Consider the following 27542-nt stretch of genomic DNA (forward strand, 5'->3'; position numbering starts at 1 on the left):
CGTAGGTTCACTGTTGCTCAACAACATGACCTCCAAGACAGGGTTACCATACCACTCTGTAGTAGTACGCGACCTTGTCAACCTACAAGGCTTGTAGTAACTTGATCTGATGCTCGATGATCACCATCATCAGCTTTCACTTCAATTGGTGTAGGCGCCACAGGAACAACTTCCTGCGCCCTGCTACACACTGGTCGAAGTGATGGTTCAATAACCTCATCAAGTTCTACCACCCTCCCACTCAATTCTTTCAAGAGAAACCTTTCCTCGAGAAAGGATCCGTTTCTAGAAACAAACACTTTGTTTTTGGATCTGAGATAGGAGATGTACCCAACCGTTTTGGATATCCTATGAAGATGCATTTATCCGCTTTGGGTTCGGGCTTATCAGACTGAAACTTTTTCACATAAGTGTCGAAACCCCAAACTTTCAAGAAACGACAGTTTATATTTCTCTAAACCTCAGTCTATACTGTGTCATCTCAACGGAAATACGTGGCGCCCTATTTAATGTGAATGCGGTTGTCTCTAATGCTTAACCCATAAACGATAGTGGTAATTCGATAAGAGACATCATAACATGCACCATACCAAATAGTGTGTGGCTATGACGTTCAGACACATCATCACACTATGATGTTCTAGGTGGCATGAACTGCGAAACAACTTCCACATTGTCTTGACTGCGTACCAAAACTCGTAACTCAGATATTCATTTCTATGATCATATCGTAGACAGTTTATCCTCTTGTTACGACGAACTTCACTCCTGAAACAGAATTGAACTTTTCAATATTTCAGACTTGTGATTCATTAAGCAAATACTCTAGTATCTACTCAAATCGTCATTGAAGTAAGAACATAATGATATCCACTGCGTGCCTCAGCACCCATTGGACTGCATACATCAAAATGTATCACTTCCAACAAGTTACTATCTTCTTTCATCTCAATGAAAACAAGGCCTTGCTCATGTGGTATGATTTGCATGTCACTAGTGATTCAAAATCCAGTGAGTATAAAGATCCATCAGCATGGAGCCTCTTCATGCAATTTATACCAACATGACTCAAGCGGCAGTGCCACAAGTAAGTGGTACTATCATCATTACCTCGTATCTTTTGGCACCAATATCATGAACATGTGTAACACTACGATCGAGATTCAATAAACCATTGAAGGTGATTATTCAAGAAAATAGAGTAACCATTATTCTCTTTAAATGAATAATCGTATTGCAATAAACACGATCCAATCATGTTCATGCTTAACGCAAGCACCAAATAACAATTATTTAGGTTTAACACCAATCCCGATGGTAGAGAGAGCGTGCGACATTTGATCATATCAATCTTGGAAACACTTCCAACACGTATCGTCACCTCGCCTTTAGCTAGTCTCCGTTTATGCCGTAGCTTTCATTTCGTGTTACTAATCACTTAGCAACCGAACCGGTATCCAATACCCTCATGCTACTAGGAGTACTAGTAAAGTACACATCAACATCATGTATATCAAATATACTTCTTTCGACTTTTGCCAGCCTTCTTATCTACCAATTATCTAGAGTTGCTCCACCTCAGTGACTGTTCCCCTCATTACAGAAGCACTTAGTCTCGGGTTTGGGTTTAATCTTGGGTCTCTTCATTAGTGCAGCAACCGTTTTTCCGTTTCACGAAGTATCCCTTCTAGCCCTTGCCTTTCTTGAAACTTAGTGGTTTTTCAAACCATCAACTATTGACGCTCCTTCTTGATTTCTACTTTCGTAGTGTCAAACATCGCGAATCACTCAAAGATCATTGTATCTATCCTTGATATGTTATAGTTCATCACGAAGCTCTCACAGCTTGGTGGCAGTGACTTTGGAGAACTATCACTATCTCATCTGGAAGATTAACTCCCACTTGATTCAAGCGATTGTCGTACTCAGATAATCTAAGCACACGCTCAACGATTGAGCTTTTCTCCTTTACTTTGTGGACAAAGAATCTTGTCGGAGGTCTCGTACCTCTCAATAAGGGCACGAGCAAGAAATCACAATTTCATCTCTTTAGAACATCACTTATGTTCCGTGACGTTTCAAAACGTCTTCGGTGCCTTGCTTCTAGGCCATTAAGTATTTTGCACGGAACTATCGTGTAGTTATCAGAAACGTGTATGTCGGATGTTCAGAGCATCCACAGACGACGCTCGAGGTGCAGCACACCGAGTGGTGCATTAAGGACATAAGCCTTTTGCGCAGCAACGAGGACAATCCTCTTCAAAGTTTGCTACTATCAACTTTCAACTAAATTTTCTCTAGGAACATATAAAACAATAGAGCTATAGCGCAAGCTACATCGTAATTCGCAAAGACCATTAGACTATGTTCATGACAATTAGTTCAATTAATCATATTACTAAAGAACTCCCACTCAAAAAGTACATCTCTCTAGTCATTTGAGTGGTACATGATCCAAATCCACTATCTCAAGTCCGATCATCACGTGAGTCGAGAATAGTTTCAGTGGCAAGCATCTCTATGCTAATCATATCAACTATACGATTCATGCTCGACCTTTTGGTCTCATGTGTTCCGGGGCCATGTCTGCACATGCTAGGCTCGTCAAGCTTAACCCGAGTGTTCCGCGTGTGCAACTGTTTTGCACCCGTTGTATGTGAACGTTGAGTCTATCACACCCGATCATCACGTGGTGTCTCGAAACGAAGAACTGTCGCAACGGTGCACAGTCGGGGAGAACACAATTTCGTCTTGAAATTTTAGTGAGAGATCACCTCATAATGCTACCGTCATTCTAAGCAAGATAAGGTGCATAAAGGATTAACATCACATGCAATTCATAAGTGACATGATATGGCCATCATCATGTGCTTCTTGATCTCCATCACCAAAGCACCGGCACGATCTTCTTGTCGCCGGCGTCACACCATGATCTCCATCATCATGATCTCCATCAACGTGTCGCCATCGGGGTTGTCGTGCTACTCATGCTATTACTACTAAAGCTACGTCCTAGCAATATAGTAAACGCATCTGCAAGCACAAATGTTAGTTTAAAGACAACCCTATGGCTCCTGCCGGTTGCCGTACCATTGACGTGCAAGTCGATATTAACTATTACAACATGATCATCTCATACATCCAATATATCACATCACATCGTTGGCCATATCACATCACAAGCATACCCTGCAAAAACAAGTTAGACGTCCTCTAATTTTGTTGTTGCATGTTTTACGTGGTGACCATGGGTATCTAGTAGGATCGCATCTTACTTACGCAAACACCCCAACGGAGATATATGAGTTGCTATTTAACCTCATCCAAGGACCTCCTCGGTCAAATCCGATTCAACTAAAGTTGGAGAAACCGACACTTGCCAGTCATCTTTGAGCAACGGGGTTACTCGTAGCGATGAAACCAGTCTCTCGTAAGCGTACGAGTAATGTCGGTCCAAGCCGCTTCAATCCAACAATACCGCGGAATCAAGAAAAGACTAAGGAGGGCAGCAAAACGCACATCACCGCCCACAAAAACTTTTGTGTTCTACTCGAGAAGACATCTACGCATGAACCTAGCTCATGATGCCACTGTGGTGAACGTCGCATGGGAAACAAAAAATTTCCTACGCGCACGAAGACCTATCATGGTGATGTCCATCTACGAGAGGGGATGAGTGATCTACGTACCCTTGTAGACCGTACAGCAGAAGCGTTAGTGAACGCGGTTGATGTAGTGGAACGTCCTCACGTCCCTCGATCCGCCCCGCGAACAATCCCGCGATCAGTTCCACGATCTAGTACCGAACGGACGGCACCTCCGCGTTCAGCACACATACAGCCCGACGATGATCTCGGCCTTCTTGATCCAGCAAGAGAGACGGAGAGGTAGAAGAGTTCTCCGGCAGCGTGACGGCGCTCCGGAGGTTGGTGATGATCTCGTCTCAGCAGGGCTCCGCCCGAGCTCCGCAGAAACGCGATCTAGAGGAAAAACCGTGGAGGTGTGTGGTCGGGTTGCCGTGGAAAAGTCGTCCGAAATCAGCCCTAAAACCTATGTATATATAGGTGGGAGAGGGGGGCCTTGCCTTGGGGCTCAAGGAGCCCCAAGGGGGTCGGCCGAGCCAAGGGGGAAGGTCTCCCCCCCAAACCGAGTTGGACTTGGTTTGGTGGGTGGAGTCCTTCCTTCCCTTCCCACCTCCTCCTTTTTTTTCTTTCTCTTTGATTTTTCTTCCAATGCGCATAGGGCCCTTTTGGGCTGTCCCACCATCCCACTAAGGGCTGGTGCGCCACCCTCAAGGCCTATGGGCTTCCCCGGGGTGGGTTGCCCCCCCGGTGAACTCCCGGAACCCATTCGTCATTCCCGGTACATTCCCGGTAACTCCGGAAACCTTCCGGTAATCAAATGAGGTCATCCTATATATCAATCTTCGTTTCTGGACCATTCCGGAAACCCTCGTGACGTCCGTGATCTCATCCTGGACTCCGAACAACATTCGGTAACCAACCATATAACTCAAATACGCATAAAACAACGTCGAACCTTAAGTGTGCAGACCCCGCGGGTTCGAGAACTATGTAGACATGACCCGAGAGACTCCTCGGTCAATATCCAATAGCGGGACCTGGATGCCCATATTGGATCCTACATATTCTACGAAGAACTTATCGTTTGAACCTCAGTGCCAAGGATTCATATAATCCCGTATGTCATTCCCTTTGTCCTTCGGTATGTTACTTGCCCGAGATTCGATCGTCAGTATCCCCATACCTATTTCAATCTCGTTTACCGTCAAGTCTCTTTACTCGTTCCGTAATACAAGATCCCGCAACTTACACTAAGTCACATTGCTTGCAAGGCTTGTGTGTGGTGTTGTATTACCGAGTGGGCCCCGAGATACCTCTCCGTCACACGGAGTGACAAATCCCAGTCTTGATCCATACTAACTCAACTAACACCTTCGGAGATACCTGTAGAGCATCTTTATAGTCACCCAGTTACGTTGCGACGTTTGATACACACAAAGTATTCCTCCGGTGTCAGTGAGTTATATGATCTCATGGTCATAGGAACAAATACTTGACATGCAGAAAACAGTAGCAACAAAATGACACGATCAACATGCTACGTCTATTAGTTTGGGTCTAGTCCATCACATGATTCTCCTAATGATGTGATCCCGTTATCAAGTAACAACACTTGCCTATGGCCAGGAAACCTTGGCCATATTTGATCAACGAGCTAGTCAACTAGAGGCTTACTAGGGACAGTGTTTTGTCTATGTATCCACACAAGTATTGTGTTTCCAATCAATACAATTATAGCATGGATAATAAACGATTGTCATGAACAAAGAAATATAATAATAACTAATTTATTATTGCCTCTAGGGAATATTTCCAACAATTAGGGGGGAGAGTGTTAGCTCTAACAGCTGCTAGAGATGACGAAGTTCAGACTCGTAGGAAGAAGTTCAGTGTTGCCTGTTTCGACAGTTAGTTTGTTTTTTGTTTCGTCAGTAGGACGACGATTTCCTTCGTCAGGTAGAATAAGCCGAGTTGCGTCTCGGTCGTAGTTTGTTAGCTCTTCACGTGGCCTTGATGTTGGGGAACGTAGCATAAATTCAAAATTTTCCTACGCATATTCAGATCTTCCTATGGAGAGACCAGCAACGAGAGAGGGGTAAGAGCATCTTCATACCTTTGAAGATTGCTAAGAGGAAGCGTTGCTAGAACGCGGTTGATGGAGTCGTACTCGCAGCGATTCCGATCTAGTGCCGAACTACGGCACCTCCGCGTTCAACACACGTGCAGCCCGGTGGCGTCTCCCGCACCTTGATCCAGCAAGGAGGAAGGAGAGGTTGGGGAAGAACTCCAGCAGCATGACGGCATGGTGTCGATGGAGAGACGAGGTCTCCCGGCAGGGCTTCGCCAAGCACCGGCAGAGAGGAGGAGGAAGAAGGGCAGGGCTGCGCCGAGGGAGAGGCAAAAATCTGATCTCCAATGGCCAAAAGTGCCCACTATATATAGGGGGAGGGGAGAGGGGGTGCCACCCCTAGGGGTTCCCACCCTAGGGGGTGCGGCAGCCCCCCCAGATGGGAGGTGCGGCGGCTAGAGGGGGGAGGAGGGGGTGGCGCACCATCTGGTGGGCCTTAGGCCCACCTAGCTTAGGGTTTGCCCCCCCTTTTCTCTCCCCTGCGCATTGGGCTGAGTGGGGAGGCGCACCAGCCCACCTAGGGGCTGGTTCCCACCCCACTTGCCCCACCTTACCTCCCAGGGTCGTTGCCCCCCTTCGGTGGTCCCCCGGGGCCACCTCCGGTGGTCCCGGTGGTCCCGGTACGTTACCGGTGATGCCCGAAACACTTCCGGTATCCGAAACCATCCGTCCTATATATCAATCTTTACCTCCGGACCATTCCGGAGCTCCTCGTGACGTCCGGGATCTCATCCGGGACTCTGAACAACTTTCGGTAACCTCGTATAACAATTCCCTATAACCCTAGCGTCATCGAACCTTAAGTGTGTAGACCCTACGGGTTCGGGAGACAGGCAGACATGACCGAGACACCTCTCTGGCCAATAACCATCAGCGGGGTCTGGATACCCATGGTGGCTCCCACTTGCTCCAGATGATCTCATCGGATGAACCACGATGTCAAGGATTCAATCAATCCCGTATACGATTCCCTTTGTCTGTCAGTATAGAACTTGCCCGAGATTCGATTGTCGGTATACCAATACCTTGTTCAATCTCGTTACCGGTAAGTCTCTTTACTCGTTCCGTAGCACGTCATCGTGTGACTAACTCCTTAGTCACATTGAGCTCATGATGATGTTCTACCGAGTGGGCCCAGAGATACCTCTCCATCACGGAGTGACAAATCCCGATCTTGATTCGTACCAACCCAACATACACTTTCAGAGATACCCGTAGTGCACCTTTATAGTCACCCAGTTATGTTGTGACGTTTGATACACCCAAAGCACTCCTACGGCATCCGGGAGTTGCACAATCTCATGGTCGAAGGAAAAGACACTTGACATTAGAAAAGCTTTAGCATACGAACAATACGATCTAGTGCTATGCTTAGGATTGGGTCTTGTCCATCACATCATTCTCCCAATGATGTGATCCCGTTATCAATGACATCTAATGCCCATGATCAGGAAACCATGATCATCTATTGACTAACGAGCTAGCCCACTAGAGGCTTGCTAGGGACACATTGTGATCTATTTATTCACACATGTATTACTGTTTCCTGTTAATACAATTATAGCATGAACAATAGACGATTATCATGAACAAGGAATTATGATAATAACCATTTTATTATTGCCTCTAGGGCATATTTCCAACACTTGACTTGATCGTGGGATGGCACGAAGTAGATAGTCGAGGCCGTTAGACGTGCGATGCGCGGGGATCGCTGGGATGGCAACGCTCATAACCCGAACATCGCCTGTTTTTCCTCTTTTTCGGTTAGGTCGTTGTAAGCTTGAATAAAAGGAACTAAGCAGAAAAGCTGCAGCAGTTGTAGGAGCGCAAAAGATTCTCTCTCGCGCGCGATCGCATCTCTCCACTCTCTGTTCGATCCTCACTTCCAACACTTCACACACCTGCCGGTGCAACTCCGGCAAGCTCGAACCTACTCCCGCTGCAACAGATCGAGGGAAACACGGAGGGGAACCGGGCTGTGCCCTAGGGTTCAGAGATGGAGATCCATGCGACAAGGAGGAGGAAACGACGACGAGCCGCCGCAGAAGGTTCGCTGGAGTTGAGGAAGAAGCCTGCCGTCGTGGACGTCGAGGGAGGAGTCTTTGCGCCCGATCTCTCCGAGAATGGAATCCTCGTCGTGTTCTCTTGCTCCTGGTAGCGTCGGGGAGGAGGACGTCGCTGGATCACCATGGCCCCAAGCTCGCACCTGAGCCGACCATGGTGGGGCGCAGCTCGGGGTCTCGCCACGGCGACGCTAGGAGGGGAGAGGAGGGAAGAACGAGGCGCGTCTAGGGCAAGGGGAGTTGCTCGTGCGGCTAAATAGCCTCGATGCTCACTCTGCTGGCCACCCGATCTGTGGAGAGAGGGATCGGTGGCTCTCCCTGGCGCCGTATACACGTGACGCACGCGAGGAAGAAGAGGGATGCGACTCTGGGCTCTGGGCCGAAGCAATTAGGCATGGGCCTGGCTCTCTCTCTCTCACGTTTGAAACCCTTAACAAAAAAAATTCACTTAGAAATAAAAGCCACATGCAAAAGGAAAATAATTAGACAAAAATAAAAATACTTTTGGGCTCCTAAAAACATGCTTTAATTTATAAAAAATAAATTGGGCATTTTTTAAGAGTAAAATTTAAATGCCTTTTATTTAAAGAAGACTTTGTTTTAAAACAAAACCAAAATGGAAACTAATCATAAAACCAGAGGGGTTGCCTCCAAAATTACAAGAAGTATTTTAGAAAAGGAGGAACTTTTTTATTGGGTCAAAACAAACGGTTTTAAACTGCCACAAAATAATTGGAAGGGAGGGGGAGTTTTGAAGTCATGGTGCAACAAGGTTTTTTTGAGATGAACCTTGTTACACCCACACCACATAACCATCACATGCCACTCTCACACAATGCACTCCATTCAAACACCAAGGTGCAAGACAAGCAACACAAGACAAAGACAAATGATGATGCCATGCATGATGCCATGATGCACATGAAATGATGACACCATTGAGCTGAAACCACTTGACATTAACATAGCAAGGTTGCCTTACAAGGACAGATTTACAAGGGGGGGGGGGAGGAATTGCATTGGGGCTGTCACAACTCTCCCACACTACAAGAGGATTTCGACCCGAGATGTAGGACTGGAAGAACTCTGGGAGTCCGGAACGGAGGTGGTCCTCGCGCTCCCAAGTGGCTTCTTTGTCTGAATGATGTGACCATTGCACTTTGAGGAACTTGATTGACTTATTGCGGGTCTTGCGCTCAGTCTCTTCAAGAATTGCTATAGGATGCTCATGGTAGGTTAGGTCAGGTTGGAGATCAACTGTGCGCTTGGGAGTCTTGAAGCATCTCCGGAGCTGAGAGACATGAAACACATCATGCACATTGGAGAAGTTGGATGGAAGCTCTAACTGATATGCAATATGACCTCTCTTGCCAACAACTTTGAAAGGACCAACGAAGCGAGGAGCGAGCTTTCCTTTGATGACGAAGCGCTGAGTGCCCTTCATGGGAGACACTTTGAGATACACAAAATCATCGAGCTGAAAAGTCATGTCATGATGTTTGCTATCATAGTAGCTCTTCTGAAGGGACTGAGATGCTTTGAGTTTATCCCGAATGACACGTCACATTTGCTCTGCTTGAGCAATCATGTCATTCCCAAGAATCCGATGCTTACCAGTCTCTAACCAATTGAGCGTGGTACGACACTTCCTGCCATATAGAATCTCGAATGGAGCCTTGCCTGAGCTTGCTTGAAAGTTGTTATTGTATGAGAACTTGGCAAATGGTAGGCAATCTTCCCACTTCATGCCAAAAGAAATCACACAAGCTCTGAGCATATCTTCAAGGATGGAAAGTTGTACTGAAACAGATCTTAGTACCCATCGCAGACTGAAAGGAATCCCACAACCTAGAAGTGAAGATGCTTCCACGATCTGAAGAAATGAGCGTAGGAACACCATGCAAAGAGACTATCCTTGACGTATACAACTTTGCAAGCTGAGCTGCCGAGGTAGACTCTTTGACCTGGAGGAAATGAGCAACTTTGGTCAACTTGTCGATGACGACGAAGATGGCATCGTTGCCTCTCTTGAACTTCGGAAACCTAGTGAAAAATCCATTTCCACATGATCGAATTTCCACTCGGGAATAGGCAAGGGATGAAGAAGGCCTGCTGGACGTTGATGCTCCGCCTTCACTCTGCGACACACATCACACTCGTTCACGAACTTAGCAATTTCACGTTTCATGCGAGTCCACCAGAAGGTCTGCTTCAGATCCTGATACATTTTGGAGCTTCCTGGATGTAGCGAGAGGAGGGAATTATAGGCTTCATCCATGATAAATTTCCCAAGCTCTCCTTTCGGAACGACAAGGCGGTCCACGAAGAACAAGGTATCTTTGTCATCAACACGGAAGCACCTATATTTTGGAATGCTCTTTGCCAAGCCAATCTGAAATTTCTTCACCATCGCATCAAGAAGTTGAGCTTGTCGGACTTGGTCTTCCAAGGTAGGAGAAATTTGGAGATTAGCAAGAAATCCGCAAGGTACTATCTGAAGGTTGAGTTTCCTGAAATATTCACAAAGATCAGGCTAGAGAGGCTTCACGATGAGTGTGTTGCAGTAAGCCTTTCTGCTCAAAGTATCTGCAATGACTTTTGCTTTTCCTGGAGTGAACACAATGCTCGGATTATAATCTTGCATCATTTCTACCCAACGAGTTTGCCGAAGATTGAGACTTGGTTGGGTGAAGATGTATTTGATACTTTTGTGATCGGTGTAGACTTCAACCTGTCTGCCCAACAAGAGGTGTCTCCAAGTCATCAAAGCATGGACCACTGCCGCCAACTCAAGATCATTAGGGGGGTAGTTCTTCTCACTTGGCTTCAATCACCTCGAGGTATAAGCTACCACTTTCTTCTCTTGCATCAGGACTGCACCAAGACCTTGGCGAGAGGCATCACCGAATACTTGATAAGGCTTGGAATCATGAGGAGGAGTCAAGACTGGAGTTGAGGTGAGCTTCTCTTTGAGTGTATCGAAAGCCAATTGACACTCTAGAGACCAGACAAACTTCACACTCTTCTGAAGAAGGTTGGACAGAGGCTTAGCAATCTTGGAGAAGTTCTCAACGAACCTTCTGCAATAGCTTGCAAGCCTGAGATAGCTTTGAAGCTGCTTCACATTCTCAGGAGGTTCCCACTCAACAATGGCCTTCACCTTTGTAGGATCAAATTTGATGCCCTCGACAGAGATGATGTGCCCAAGGTACACAACTTCCTTCAACGAGAATTGACATTTGGAAAACCTAGCATAGAACTTATGCTCTCTTAGCTTATCAAGCACAAGCCGAAGATGTTCTTCATGCTCTTCCTTAGTTTCAGAAAAGACCAGAATGTCATCAAGATACACCAAGACAAATTTATTCTTGAATGAGGAGAAGATATAATTCATCATACGAGAGAAGGTCGAAGGAGCATTGGCGAGACCAAAAGACATCACTGTGTACTCATAAGAGCCAAAGCTTGTCCTGAAAGCAGTCTTTGGAATATCTTCTTCACGAATGCGGATCTGATGATAGCCCATCCGGAGATCAAGCTTAGAGAAAATCTTGGCCCCTTTCAGTTGCTCGAACAATTCATTGATGTTGGGAAGTGGATACTTGTTTCTGATTGTCTTCTTATTCAATGGACGGTAATCAATACAGAGTTGGTCTGTGCCATCCTTCTTTTTTACAAACAGAACACCACAACCCCAAGGAGATGAACTTGATCTGATCATACCTAGATGTTCTTGCTCATCAAGCTGCTTCTTCAACTCTTTCAGCTCTTCGGGACCAAGTTTATACGGCCGCTTGCAGACCGGTTCAGTTCGAGGTTCAAGCTCAGTTACGAACTCAACTGGCTAGTGTGGAGGCATTCCTGGCAATTATTCTGGGAAGACATCTTCATACTCACAGACCATTGGAACTTGAGAAATGGGCGAGATTTCACCCTTCTCATTGAGGGAAAACAAACGAATCGTTTCATCGCAAGCATCGAAAATGATCACGCCCTCCGAAGGATGAGTCAACTTGACTTCTTTTGCTTCACAATCAATAGACGCCTTGATCATCGCTACCCAATCCATGCCAAGGATCAAATCAATATCCGAATTGCCAAGGACATAAGGAGATGCCAGAAAGGAATAATTGCCCATCTTGACAGAGACCTCCGGAACCACACAATTGGTTCTCGTTTGAACTCCCGGAGAAACAATACCCAACGGTCTATCCAAATTTGCAGAAGGGAAATCATGCTTGATGAAAAATGGCATTGACATAAAACAATGCAATGCACTAGAATCACACAAGACCTTTGAAGGAATAGAATTAAGCAAGAGATTACCCATGATTACATCTGAGGAGTTCTCTGCTTCAGCTGTATTTACCATGTTCACCCTTGCAGTCTTGGAGTTGAACTTCACCATTGCATTGCCTGGGGGCCTGACTGGAGAAGGAGGTGGAATATGCTGCTGGTTGGTGCACTTGTTAGAGTAATGACCCTTCTAACCACACCTGTGACAAGTCACCTCCGACAGCGGACGGAATTGCACTTGAGGATTCCCTTGCTTCTGCTGTTGAAATCTCTGCTGGAAAGATGGGTTGGGTGGGTGGGAAGAACCACGACCACCAGACTGCTTGGACTGTTGAGGCTGCCGAGAAGGAGGAGATACCCAATATTTTGGTTGCTTCTGAACCACCCGAGTTAAGGGTGAGGAACTAGAATCTCTGCAACGCTTCCTCAGGTTCTCAACTTTGAGCAAAGACGCCTCAGCCCTGTGAGCCAAATTGTAAAACTAGTCGAACTCGAGAGGATCGTGCAAGGCAAGGACCAGCTGCAAGTCTTCCTTCAGACCACCTCGGAACTAATAAATCTTGCTCTTCTGATCTGGAATGTCATGTTTAGCACAACGAGCCAGCTCCTGGAACTCCACATTGTACTTGTACACAGACAAACCTCCTTGCTTCAAGCGCCTGAATTTCTCACGCATCTCTTTCACAAAACTTGCTGGAACATAGTGAGCCCTGAAAGCCATGCAGAAACAATCCCTGCTGATCACTCTGTCGCCTCTAGAATCCTTCAATTGCTGCCACCATTCCGCTGCCTGCCTCTTGAGCTTAAATGTTGCAAACTTGACAAAGTCCTCTGGTCGCACATTACTGCACTCGAAGTGCTTGTTCATGTCACGAATCCAGTCATCTGCATCGAATGGCTGGTCATAGGAGGTGAAGGACTTCGGCTGGTTTGCCACGAATTGATTCAGAGTTGCAAACTGCTGTCCACCATTGTGAAATTACACTGATGTTGTTGGTTCCTCCCTTGCAACAACTGAAGTAACATCTGAGTGTTTGCATTGTTTGCCGCCATCACAACTTGCCATGCCTTTGGAGGAGCAGGCGGTGGCGGAGGGGGTGGTGGAGGGACAACATTCTCATGACCCGGATTCTAGCGAGTTGGTGGAGCCATCTTGGAGACGGACAATAACGTTAGACCAGAGATGAAAATTGAAAGATTAAGCTGATTCAATGGACAAAAATATCTGAACAAGAATTCTTAGCAATTGCACTCGAACTACAATTAGTAAGAATGCTTCCTCAAAATAACTGCCGACAACATCTGATTCAAAGCCACTTGTAAATGCCAAGTATGAGCTAGGATTGCTCGGAACAAATGTATATTCCCAACATACATCTGATGAAATAATTCCTAGGTTACTAATGGAATTCCCACCTAAGAACTTCCGAAATTTATGGTCATGCAATCTAGTCCATGGATACAAGGAGAAATCATCAATCAACTCCTATACTAACCCGTCGAGTGTATCACATCCATGAACACATAACCAGAATCTTGGAACTTCATCTATCTCAAACCCTCGTAATCACAACGATACTAAGTATGGCGGTACCCCCAAACTCTCTGCACCAGTACTGGGGATGCCGGGCTTATCGCGCCACTACTAGTATTGAAGCAATTTCGAACATTTTCCGTCCCGAGATACTAAGAAATCTGAATGATAACGATGTGCTCAAGAATACCGTGGAGCTGAACTCCCCGGAATAAAATCAACATAGCAAGAGGCACCAAGACAGAACTCCGTCACATCGATATCATATAGATTCCAAAATATCCGCGTGATCCTAAAACAATTTGAGTGAGAAGAGGAGCAGAATTAAAATTTCCTAAGTCATGAACCTCACGAGAGCATAGAAGAGGTGAAATAATAAACCTACTCTCCGATATAACTAGGACTCAAAATAGTTTTTGCTAGACTCGACTCGTCCAAGTTTGATCAATCGAAGGCTCCTATGGTCGTAAGGCTCTGATTACCAACATGTAACGACTAAGATACGGCTCTTTCCTTATTTTGGGACAAGGCCTCAAAAGGGGAAAGAGGTGCATCTAAGTGTTTCGCAAGCAGGATAAACATTGCAATACATAATGGATGGAAGAGTAATAAGATTTGGCTTACACCCGCCACAAGCTAAATTTTAGAGTCACAGAGTCATACATTATTCAAATTGAAAGCAGGGTCCGACTACGGACAAGATAAACTACAAAATCAAATGCTATCCTGCCTTGCTAGGCCCACGATCATGACCAAGTGCCTTTAATCTTGGGGATACGTCACGTATAGTCTGCCACTGGCCTCGTCGAACTCCCACCTCAGTTGGGTATCCTCGGGAACGTCTGCATCTTGGGTACCTGTACCTGTGGGTGGTTGTAGTAAACTATGAGCCACGGGGACTCAACATCTCATGACCTTAGTATCGAGTCTAACTAAGTTAGTAGGTTAGGTTGGGGTAAGTGTTAGAGTTTGCACCATCCTAAGCATATATGGTGGCTAACTTACGAAGAACAGAAAGAATAAGTTATGGTGGTCTACGTAAGACGGTCGAGATCTAAGAATGATCACTAAGCGATCCTGAACACCTACTTACGTCATTCATAACCCCACCGTGTTCTCGATCAGAGAAGGGACTCTGAAAGAAATAGTCAGGGTTACGCACACAGTTGGCAGATTTTAGTTAAATTACTTTAAGTTGTCTAGAACTGGATGTTAACAAAATGTCCATGATTGCCACATAACCACGGGCACGGCTTTCCGAAAAGATTTAACCCTGCAGGGGTGCTCCAACTAGTCCATCACAAATTACCACGAGACGCATAGTTATCCTCGACCACGAAAGTCGCGATCTCATCAGATTCCTTAGAGGAAAACCTCAACTCTGAGAATAACCCAAAGTCTCACCGGAATCCCAATGCACAAGGTATATCGCTAAGGTAAGGCAAGTCTAGCAAGACCACCCAACATGTCGACGTATCTGATAAGAGCCGCGTATCTCAATCTCAGGACACGTCAGATAAGCGAAGCGTACAATGGCCTGATAGAAATCACCCGAGTTGCCCCGGGTTGGCCCCGCATGATGCTCTAGTTTGGAACAACACTCATGAGGAGCACTGGCCCGGGTTGTTGATTAATTCCTCGGGGTAGCTATTCCCTATGCCTTTTATTATTAAATTGTTAACAATTTAACACCAAAGTTGGGTCTTTCCAGACAAGCCTTAACACTAAACGATTTACCAAGGGGGTCCCCATAACAACCCCGAACGCATTAGGAGCGCTCAGTTATGGAATAAAACACCGGTAGCCGAAACTAAGGCGGCAACAACGGAACAAATCACCCGGCAAAAGCCTAGGCCTTCCGCTGTTTACCAAGTATATAGGTGAATTAATTAAATAGCATTTAAATAGGATGATATCAGTTGCCCATGTTATCACATGGACCAGCTTGCACCTGCAACTAGCAACGCTAATATTAATTGTTCAGCAAGCCTAACTTAGCCAAGCAATATTTGCTAGGAGGGGAAGCGTTTGACTTTTCATGGCAATGTTTGATGGCCAATATATCATGTGGTAGGCAGCAGAGATATAACGATCGAAACGAATCAACTAAGCATAACAAAGCTAGAAACGGTGTCAAGGTCACGATCATCTTGCATGTGATTTATTCAGAGTGGAACTGTTCCCGATCTTCCTGCATGAACTCACCGGACTCCTCGAACTCGGTTCCGGACCCAGTAGCTACCCAAAAGAAACAATCATCCAATAAACAGTAGCAAGAGATTATGCAACAATCAAAATGATGCATGCATGCACAAACTCTAAATATGCATAGAGCCAATCCAAGAGAGATAACCAAGTGCCACCTCATCGCAAAGTTACACTTTTGCATAATTGCCAAAATCTGTAATCCAGTGCCACCATTGGATTCCTGGGGTTTTTTTACCCGAAATTCATATATCATACTTCTATATATTCATGCAGAAAAACACCACAAAACATCAGGGAAAATCTAATCAGAATCAAACTCTACTAATGTCAGGAACATGAACCATTCTTGCACCTCCCATATCTGGTGTATACCAGATTAGGCAATTCCACTTATGGCTACTCAAAAAATGGAATTAACACAACAAAGAAATAATAAAAAAATCAACACACTTTTGATAGGGCGCCCACTGGTCATATGCACCAGGGCCCCTAGAGTATGGCATGTGAGCCCTACACCCTACAACACAAAATTGTAAATAGGAAAATAAAAGGGCTTGGTGGGGGATCGAACCCACCACCTCATCCACACACACAACACACTCCACCGCTCGGCTACTACTTGATAGCTGCACAACAGAGGGGGTTAAATTCAGATAAGCAGGCTTTACATGCATAACTCAGGTAAAATCTAAGAAGAAAAAGGGGGCGCCAGGAGGGGACTCGAACCCACGACCTGGGGCACAGGCACAGTTCTGTTGCCACGGTGTGTTTGTTCTACCAGAGAGAACAAACCAAAATACACAGTCCAATAACGAGCAACACCGAAGAAAGAAAAAATACGCATAATTAAAAGGGGCGCTTGGGGGGATCAAACCCAAGACCGAAAGGTCTTTGCGCGCACATTGAACCAGTGAGCTACGGAGGGGGGATCTACTTGAGAGGGGGAGGGTTCCACCCTAGCTGATTACACATAAGCGTGTCCTTGCTGGAGTAGAGGGACGCCGACGACGACCTCGTCTGTGCACTCGCACCACATACATGCGCATAGGCACACCACAGGGAAACGCAACAGGGAGGAGGCTGCTGCTGCGTTCTGCTGTTGGGGAATGTTGCACGGGAAACAAAAAATTTCCTACCCACATGCAATACCTATCCATGGTGATGATCATGTACGAGAGGGGAGAGTGAATCTACATACCCTTGTAGATCGCTGAGCGGAAGTGTATATAACGTGGTTGATGTAGTGGAACATCTTCGCGATTCAAATCGCAGCCCGTCCCGTGATCTCATCATGATCCATCCCGATCTAGTGCCGAATGGACGACACCTCCACATTCAGCACATGCACAGCTCGATGACGATCACCGCCTTCTTGATCTAGCAAGAGGGGAGGAGAGGTAGATGATTTCTCTAGCACGGCGGCATGGTTGTATTGGTGGTGATCTAATCTAGCAGGGCTTCGCCTAAGCACCGCCGAATTAGACTAGAGGAGAAACAGATCTAGAGGGAGAGAGAGGCAGACGTGGTTGATTTATGTGTGTCCAAAAACCCTCAATACCTCTAGTATATATAGGAGGAGGTAGGGAGGAGGCTGCGCCCTAGGGTTTGCCCCTTTGGGTCGGCCGAAGTGGGGAGTAGAGGAGGAGTCCTCCTCCAATCCTAGTAGGATTAGGATTCCTTCCTTCCCAGTTGGAAACTGTTTCCACCTTTGGCCTTTTTGACTTATTCCTCCACTCGAGCCGCATGGGCCCTTAGGGGAGGCTTCGGCCAGCCCACTAGGGGCTGGTCTACCACCTCTCTCATAGCCCATGAATCCTTTGGGTCGTCACACCCCTCCCGGTGGTCCCCTGGTACCCTCCCGGCATTCCCGGTACACTATCGATGAGTCCGAAACTTTTCCGTTGACCAAAATAGGACTTCCTATAAATCAATATTTACCCACGTACCATTTCGGAGCTCCTCGTGACGTCCATGATCTCATTAGGGACTCCGAACAACCTTTGGTCACCAACACCTATAACTCAACATTACCGAAACGTCACTGAACCTTAAGTGTGCAGACCCTGCGGGTTCGAGAACTATGTAGACATGACTTGAGACATTCTTCGATCAATAAGCAATAGCAGGAAATGGATGCCCATATTGGCTCCTACATATTCTATGAAGATCTCTATCAGTTGAACCTCAATGTCAAGGATCGAGTTAATCTCGTATGTTGTTCCCTTTGTCCTTCGGTATGTTACTTGCGCGAGATTCGATCATCGGTATCTCCATAACTAGTTCAATCTCGTTACTGGAAAGTCTCTTTACTCGTTCCATAATATAAGATCCAGTGCCTAACTCCTTAGTTACATTGCTTACAAGGCTTGTTGTGATGTTGTATTACTGAGTGGGCCCCGAGATACTTCTCCGTCACATGGAGTGAAAAATCCCAGTCTTGATCCATGCCAACCCAACAGACACCTTCGGAGATACCTGTAGAGCACCTTTATAGTCACCCATTTATGTTGTGACGTTTAATACACACAAGGTATTCCTCCGGTGTCTGGGAGTTGCGTGATCTCATGGTCATAGGAACAAATGCATTGACATGCAGAAAACAGTAGCAATAAACTCACACGATCACATGCTATGTTCATAGTTTGGGTCTTGTCCATCACATCATTCTCCTAATGATGTGATCCCGTTATCAAGTGACAATGCTTGTCTATGGCCAAGAAACCTTGACCATCTCTGATCAACGAGCTAGTCAACTAGAGGCTCACTAGGGACATTGTGTTGTCTATGTATCCACACATGTATTTGAGTTTCCAATCAATACAATTCTAGCATGGATAATAAAGGATTATCATGAACAAAAAATAAAATAATAACCAATTTATTATTGCCTCTAGGACATATTTCCAACAATCTCCCACTTGCACTAGAGTCAATAATATAGTTCACATCACTGTGTGATTGTAATGAATCTAACACCCATACAGTTGTGGGGTTCGATCATGTCTTGCTTGTGAGATAGGTTTTTAGTCAACGGGTCTGAACCTTTCAGATCCGTGTGTGCTTTACAAATATCTATGTGATCCTATAGGTGCTGCTACCACGCGCCATTTCGAACTATTCCAAATGTCTGCTCCACTATACGAATCCAGTTTACTATTCAGAGTCATCCGGATTAGTGTCAAAGCTTCCATCGACGTAACCCTTTACGACAAACTCTTTTATCACCTCCATAATTGAGAAAATTCCTTAGTCCACTAGTTACTAAGGATAACTTTGACCACTGGCGAGTGATCCATTCCTCAATCACTCTAGTACCCCTTGACAGATTCATGGCAAGGCACACATCATGTGCGGTACACAACATAGCATACTATAGAGTCTATGGTGAAAGGATCGATATGGTTGACTAGAGGGGGGTGAATAGGCAACTATCATTTTTAGCTTATCTTAATAAATTAGCTGTAGCAACAAAATTTTCTCTATATGAACGACTAGGTGAGCAACATATATGATTCTAACTACAAGGATAATAAGTGCAACCAAAGAATACACCACAACAACAACAAGTATAAAGTAAAGGTAAGAGATAACCGCAAGTGGAACCGATGAAGACGAGGATGTGTTACCGAAGTTCCTTCCCTTTGACAGGAAGTACGTCTCGGTTGGAGCGATGTGGAGGCACAATGCTCCCCAAGAAGCCAATAGGGCCACCGTATTCTCCTCACTCCCTCACACAATGCGAGGTGCCGTGACTCCACTATTGGTGCCCTTGAAGGCGGCGATCGGACCTTTACAAACAAGGTTGGGGCTATCTCCACACAAAACTTGGAGGCTCCCAACAAGACAGCGAAGCGTCACCACAATGGAATGTGGCTCCAAGGTGACCTCAACCGTCTAGGGTGCTCAAACACCCAAGAGTAACAAGATCCGCAAGGGATTAGTGGGGGAATCAAATATCTCTTGCTCGAAGTGTAGATCAAGGCCCTCTCAAGAAATCCCCAGAAAATCAACAAGTTTGATTGGCTAGGGACAGAGATCGGGCAAGAATAAGCTTATGGAGCAACAATGGAGCTTGGAGAGGTTAAAGGTAAGCTCCTCGAAGGAGAAGATACCTTTATATAGTGGGGGGCTCAGATCCAACCGTTGCCCACGCACCACAACAATAGTCAAGCGGTACTACCGCTGCTATGAGCGGTACTACCTCTCCTAAGAGTGGTACTACCACTTTGCATCTCACTAATAACGCTAGTAATAAATTACTACCGTGCCTACTACTGCGGGGAAAAGTATGCATAAAAGTCCATCGGAGCGGTAGTAGAAAATTACTACCGCACTCAGGGCGGTAGTACCGCTCTTGGAGCGGTAGTAAAAAATTACTACCGCTGTGCGAGCGGTACTACCGCTGCCCCTTTTGCATAGGTATTAAAGATGGGTACGGAGCTCCATTGTAGCTAAAGAAAAGGTGGTGCACTAAGTGTACGTGATGATTCCACCCAAACCTTTCCGACGCGGACCCCCTCTTAATAGTACGACTTTCCTACGCTTCAAAACCACCAAAGAGAAACGTAGAAAGCAACCCTTTTTGAGAGATTCCGAGGGGCATCGAATAGTCTTGTGCCTAGATATGAATTATATGAAATGCTCATTGCACACGATTAGTCCGCACATGCATTGTCATCAATCACTAAAACCACTTAGGGAGAAATATGCCCTAACAATCTCCCCCTTTTTGGTGGATTGATGACAATACATGATTTGCACATAAAGGATATAGAGAAGGCATATGCAGACCCCAAAATCTACAAACTAGGGACAAGCTCCCCCTGGGTGTGTGCATACGAACACAAACCAAGGAAAAAGCACCCCTAGATTTTATAGACTAAGCAATCCTTGCTACATAAGAGAGTAGATATTTATAAATGGAAGCAAGGCATAACATGTGAGCATGAAGATAAAGGCACAAGATAATAAGACTCACAAGCTATTAATAAAATAGATAATAATGAGATAACGGATAGGGAAGATATAACATATGTCTCACACGATATGATAAAGTCTCACGTCCCATAGTTTCACCCATAAAGCAAAGACAACTAGTAAAAGCAACTAAAGTTCAACAAACCAAACAACCACGAGAACGAGAAAACGAGCAAATCCTACACTCTCTCCCCTTTGGCATCGGGACACCAAAAAGGCAGAGAGGACATCTACGCCATAGGTGGTAGCTCGAACTAGAGAGAATATAGCCATCAGTCTCCGGTCTCCTCCTGAACATACTCCTCATCTGAGTCATCGTCGGTCTCCTTCACAAAGCCCTGGCCAGACGTAACCCACTACATCTTGTTCTTTTGCATCCACTTAGCCTACGGGGTGATCTCTCGCTCAGATCCACTAGAGATGTGCATGTCAAGCTTCCTCATGATCATCTTGTCACGCTGACGACTCTCCTTATGAGCGACATGGGTCCTGTACTGTCCCTTGGCCTGCATGCAGAACAAGGTCTTCATCCTGTCGGTGAGCTTTTTGGCCCATGACGGCTCGACAGAGGAAGGCATACGTGACTCTGGAACAACCTCATCCTCAGCAACAGCCACATCCTCATCAAAATCCCTAGGGGCATCAGGTGAAGTGGAGGTGTTTTCCCATTTGTCCTTCTGGCGTAGTTTGATGAGCTCATGTCGAATACAATTAGGAGCAAGAAACTCAACAACTGGAAATGCCTTGGCCCAAGTCATCTTGATGAAGTAAAACAGATACGGACCGTAGATTGGGACCTTACGGTGGAAGACAACGGAGTACAACTCGTTCCACATAACACGAGAGACATCGAGTGGTCCAGAGGGGCGAGTCCGCCCCTTCTGACACATGATAAGCATATCTACCAGGTATAAGTGGACCTGGTCCTTGTTGCCAACTCTAGGAAACAATGTGTTGCAAAAAATGTGGTGCATCACATCCAGAAAAGGGTCCATAACATAGAAGACCTCACCAGCTGGGGTTTTCTTCACAATATATAATGGTAGCAACTTCTCCTTGGCAATAGTAGTAGGGTTGGCATTTGGGTGCAAGCCAACTGGGTGGTGAAGCCCCTCATCCTGGACATGAAGAAGATCCATGAAGTCCTTCCACTTAGCAGACAACACTTCCCCATTTGTCAGCTAGATCATGGTGTGATCATCATCAGTGTGAAAGTGAACAGTAGCGAAGAAGTGTGCCACTAACTCGTAATCAAAACCTTGCTGAAAAGTGATGAGCTCCTCAATCTGCAGCTGTTCCACTATTGACAGAGCCTCACGAAAGTATGCAATGTCTTTCTTCAGATAGTTGATATCAATCCATTGCACAGGAACATACATATTCTTCTTTGTTTTGATGACATCTTCAAAAATAAGAAACTCGTCTTTGTTCCAGAACATTTCACCTCCAGGGAGCTGTTCCCTATTGCTGTTGTAGGGGTTGAACTTGCGGCGCAATTGAAACTCTATAGGTGGCATGGTATTCCAGTCAACAGTGTTCCTGGGCTTTTGAGAAGTCTTCTTGAAATTGCGCTTGGGTGCTTTAGAACATTCGGGGACATCTGATGAGCGGGGACGCTTAGAGCTGGCATCCCAAGGTGGGTTAGAGCGCCTGGAACCACCACACGCAGAACCGAATCTCTTGATGGAGAGAGGGCGGTGGCCGAAGCCACCAATGTTTGAGTCAAGTGGTATGACACCGCGAAGAATTATCCTTGGGTTCATGACCACAACTCGTCTTTGAAGCACAAGTTCCATCAACAATGGATAGTGTGAAATACCTGGTCAATTTATGCATAATAGGGGGAGGAGAAGTTCATTGAGAGAACAACACTCCCCTATGTCCATGCCTACATCTAGAGCAAAATATAATGATGAGTGAGGTGTGTTGTGCCTGGTTTCAATCTACATTACTTGAATCAATGATATTTAGCTCATGCCTTAACTCGCGAAACCTTGCTTCATCTAGAGGTTTGGTGAAAATATCTGCAAGTTGCTCATGAGTGTTGATGAAGAGGATCTCAATATCTCCTTGCTTGATATGATCTCGAATGAAATGATGACGTATATCAATATGCTTGGTCTTGCTATGTTGCACTGGATTAAGGGATATCTCGATAGCACTCTCATTGTCACACAGAAGAGGCACTTTGTCACAAGTGACATTGTAATCCTTTAAAGTTTGCCTCATCCATAATATTTGAGCACAACAACTTGCAACAGCTACATACTCAGCTTTAGTGGAAGAAAGTGACACACAGTTTTGCTTCTTCGAAGACCAACTTACCAAGGAACGACTAAGGAATTGGCATCCTCCAGAGGTTGACTTCCTTCCAACACAGTATCCAACCCAATCTGAGTCGGAGTAACCTACTAAATTGAAGCTTGCTCCTTCGGGGTACCATAAGCCAAAGTTTGGGGTATGAGCCAAATATCAAAAGATTCGTTTGACCGTCGCATAGTGGATTTCCTTTGGTGCGGATTGAAACCGTGCACATATTCTCACACTCAGCATGATATCGGGTCTATATGCACAAAGGTAAAGCAAGGATCCAATCATGGAGTGATATACCTTTTGATCCACGACTTTACCATTGGGATCATTATCGAGCTTGCATTTGGTTGGCATGGGAAATTTGAATGGCTTGACATCCTTGAGCTCGAACCTCTTGATCAAGTCTTGAGTGTACTTGGCTTGTTTGATGAATGTTCCTTCTTTTCCTTGTTTGATTTCAAACCCGAGAAAGAACTTCAACTCTTCCATCATCGACATCTCAAACTTCTCGGTCATTAATGCAGCAAATTCTTCATTGAAAGATTTGTTAGGAGAACCAAATATAATATCATCAACATATAGTTGGCATATGAACAACTCCCCTTTGACCTTCTTGGTAAAAAGAGTGGGATCAATTTTCCCAATCTCAAGCCCACGGTCTTGCAACAACTCAGTAAGGTACTCATACCACACACGTGGGGCTTGTTTAAGACCATAGAGTGCCTTCGTGAGTTTGTATACATGAGTGGGGAACTTGGGATCCTCGAATCTTGGGGGTTGTTTGACATATACCAACTCATTTAACAGACCATTAAGAAAAGTACTCTTCACATCCATTTGTTGCAATTTAAAGTCATGATGAGAAGCAAAAGCAAGTAACATGCGAATAGATTCAAGACGAGCGACAGGAGCAAAGGTTTCACCGTAGTCGATACCCTCGACTTGGGAGTAGCCTTGCGCCACCAGTCTTGCCTTGTTTCGAATGACCACACCATTTGCATCCTGCTTGTTCTTGAAGATCCATTTGGTTCCAATGACATTATCTTCATCCATTGGTCTTGGCACTAAATCCCAAACTTGATTGCACTCGAAGTTGTTAAGTTCATCATGCATGGCTTCAAGCCAATCCTCATCATCAAGAGCATCATCTACCTTTTGTGGTTCAACACACGACACAAACACGTGATGCATACAAAAGTTTGATAATTGTTGACGAGTGGTTACCCCTTCATTGAAGATACCAAGCACATTCTTGAAGATGTGTTGTCGAACTCGGAGTTTGTTGGCTATCTTGGCAGCACGGCGCTTCATAATTTCCATACTTGATATTGTAGGGTTTTTTGCTTGAACACTTTGAGAACCGTCTTGAGCTTCCTCACTAGATTGCCCTTGATCTTGTGGAAGCACTTGATCTTGAGGTTGCACTAGATCTTGAGCAGGCTCGGAATCTGAAGCATGATCTTGGACATCATTTGGTGCGACACCATCTTCATGAGGTTGATCTTGTCCTTGATCAGGTTCATCGGGTTGAGGGTCTTCACTTTGTTCTTCGGAAGCGTGAGGGTCTAGCGAGGGTGATGGCTCCACTTGAGTAGAGCATTGTCTTTCTCCTTTAGCCACAAGGGGTTCCTCAATGGGGAGTATTTGACCAATTCCCATTCTTCTTATGGCTTGTGGAGGAATTTCATCACCTACATCACAAAGACCACTTTGCTCCACCTGGGAGCAATTATTCTCATCAAACTCCACATTACACATCTCCTCAATGAGTCCGGTGGACTTGTTAAGAACACGGTAAGCATGGGAGTTTGTAGCATAACCAACAAATATGCCCTCTTGAGCTCTAGCTTCAAATTTAGACAAACAAACATTTTTCTTGAGTATGAAACACTTACAACCGAACACCCGGAAGTAGTTGAGGTTGGGCTTGTTCTTCGTAAGAATCTCACACGGAGTTTTGTTCAAGCCTTTGCAGAGGTAGAGCCGATTGGATGCATGACACGCGGTGCTAATGGCTTCAGCCCAGAAGTTGTACGGAGATTTGAATTCCACCATCATGGTTCTTGTCGTGTCCATCAATGTCTGGTTCTTCCTTTCCGCAACACTGTTCTCTTGGGGGGTATAGGGTGCTAAATATTGATGCTTAATCCCCTCAGCACTAAGGACCTCATTTAAGGTGTAGTTCTTGAACTCAGTGCCCTTGTCACTTCTAATCATCAATATCTTTGCTTCATGTTGATGTTGAGCTTCATTAGGAAAGTCGATGACAGTTTGTTGAGTCTCACTCTTCTTCTTGAAGAAACATAGCCAAGTGTACCTTGAGTAGTCATCCACGATCACCAAGCAATACTTTCTTCCCCCAAGACTATCAAAAGAGGGAGGTCCAAAGAGATCCATGTGAAGGAGCTCCAAAGGCCTTTTAGAGTAGATGACAGTTGTGGAACGGTGAGTTGTTTCATGAAGCTTTCCTTCAATACAAGCACTGCAAGCACGGTATCTGGCAAAACTCACATTTGCTAGTCCACAAACATGGTCTCCTTTGAGGAGACTTTGCAAAGATCTCATATTGACATGGGCTAGTCGGCGATGCCATAGCCAACCCATATCAACCTTAGCCATTAGGCAAGTCGCGGTCTTAGTAGGTCGCTCTGAAAAGTTTACTACATAGAGACCATTCTCGACATATCCAACAAAGGCTACTTTAAGAGTCTTGATCCATAAAAGGGCCACGATATCAAGATTAAAGAATGTGGCAAAGCCCATAATTTCAAGCTGATGAACGAAAGCAAATTGTAGGCAAGGGACTCAATGAGCATGACCTTCTCTATAGATAAATCCTAAGAGATGACCACCTTACCAAATCCCATTACCTTAGATGTTGAGGCATCAGCAAATTGGACATGGGTGGGCATAGATGGAATTGGATGCACATCCACCACCAAGTCCTTGCTCCAGATCATATGATTTGTTGCTCCACTATCGAGCAACCATGACACTCCACCGGAAGCAAACTCCTGCAAGAGATCAATGATTGGATTTAGGTACCCATTTTTGAATGGATCCTTTGATGTTAGAAACAAGGGTCTTAGGGACCCAAATAGCCCACTCAATGAACTCATAATAATAACCAACAAATTTGGCATAAACATGCCCATCACTAGAATGACATTAAACATAAGAGGGGTTAAAATCGCCTGCAGTGTTGGTGGGAGTGGTTTTTCCCTTCTTGACATTGTCACCCCCTTCCTTGTTCTCCATTTTTTATGAGTACTCTCACCCTCTTTGACAAAGATGTCCTTAAGAGAGGAAGATGACTTGGTCTTGTTTTTCCTTCTCTTCTTAGACTTGGTTGCCTACACAAGTCATTTCTTTCCTGCAACTTCCTTTTGATTAGTCAATAGATCATTTAGATTTTTCTCTCCTTGAATGCACGTAACGAGGCCCTTCTCAAAATGTTCTTTCAACTTGGCATTCTCCTCCACAAGATGCACATGCTCACAACAAGGGTTAGTAGCACAAGCATTATCAACTAAAACAAACGGAGCACAAGTAGAAATCTCCTTGGTTAGTTTTACTTGGAGTTGATGATGAGACTACTTAAGGGAGGAGTGAGCACTTTTCAAGACCTTGTGAGCCTTGTCAAGGACATCAAAATCTTCCTTGAGTCTATCATGGACAATCCCAAGTGCAACCTTCTCAGATTTAAGCACACGAGTAAGAACACTAGCATGATCAAGATCTTTTCGTAATTTAGCACGATCAACGTTGTGTGACTCCTCAAGAGCCAAACGAAGACCACACTCTTCTTCTAGAGCAATTGATAGTTCTGCTATCTCATTGGCCTAATCACAACAATGTTCTTGCATCTTGGAGGTAGTATCCTCATGAGTCTCAATGAGATCATTGGCTTCACCAAGTTGTTCCAAAAAAGCAACAAAGTGTCTTTTGGTTTCTCCCTTGATCTTACACAAGAATTTATCAAATTCATTTTCATCAAGTTCTGCTACCTCACTATTATCAACACAGTCTAATAATGAAGGAGAGGTAGTGAGAGTGGTCTCGGTGCTAGGGGTTACCTTATCGATACCTTTGGCCATGAGGCACTTGGCGATACGGTTCTCGTTGGTGGCGCCGAAGAGAGATACCTTGGGGGATGAAGTGGCAATGGCGACGGTGGCTGTTGCCATCCCCTCACGACTGTCAGCGTTCTGGGAATGGGGGTACCCACACCTGCCTGCCCGCGGGCCAGGGCTGGCCCACTTCATCGACCAAAACCAACGGGCCCGAACCCCTCAAGGCAAGGCCCTCGTGAGGGGCCAAGCCTCGCGAGGAGGAGCAGTTTCAAGACCCGCAGGGGGCCTCATCAGGCCCCCCAGAGCAACGGAGATACCGAGGCAAAACCCGGCCTCAGGAGCAAGGACGTACCAGGGTTCCCA

The sequence above is a fragment of the Hordeum vulgare genome, chromosome 7H (assembly GCF_904849725.1).
Source record: "Hordeum vulgare subsp. vulgare chromosome 7H, MorexV3_pseudomolecules_assembly, whole genome shotgun sequence".
In the NCBI taxonomy this organism is placed as follows: domain Eukaryota; kingdom Viridiplantae; phylum Streptophyta; class Magnoliopsida; order Poales; family Poaceae; genus Hordeum; species Hordeum vulgare.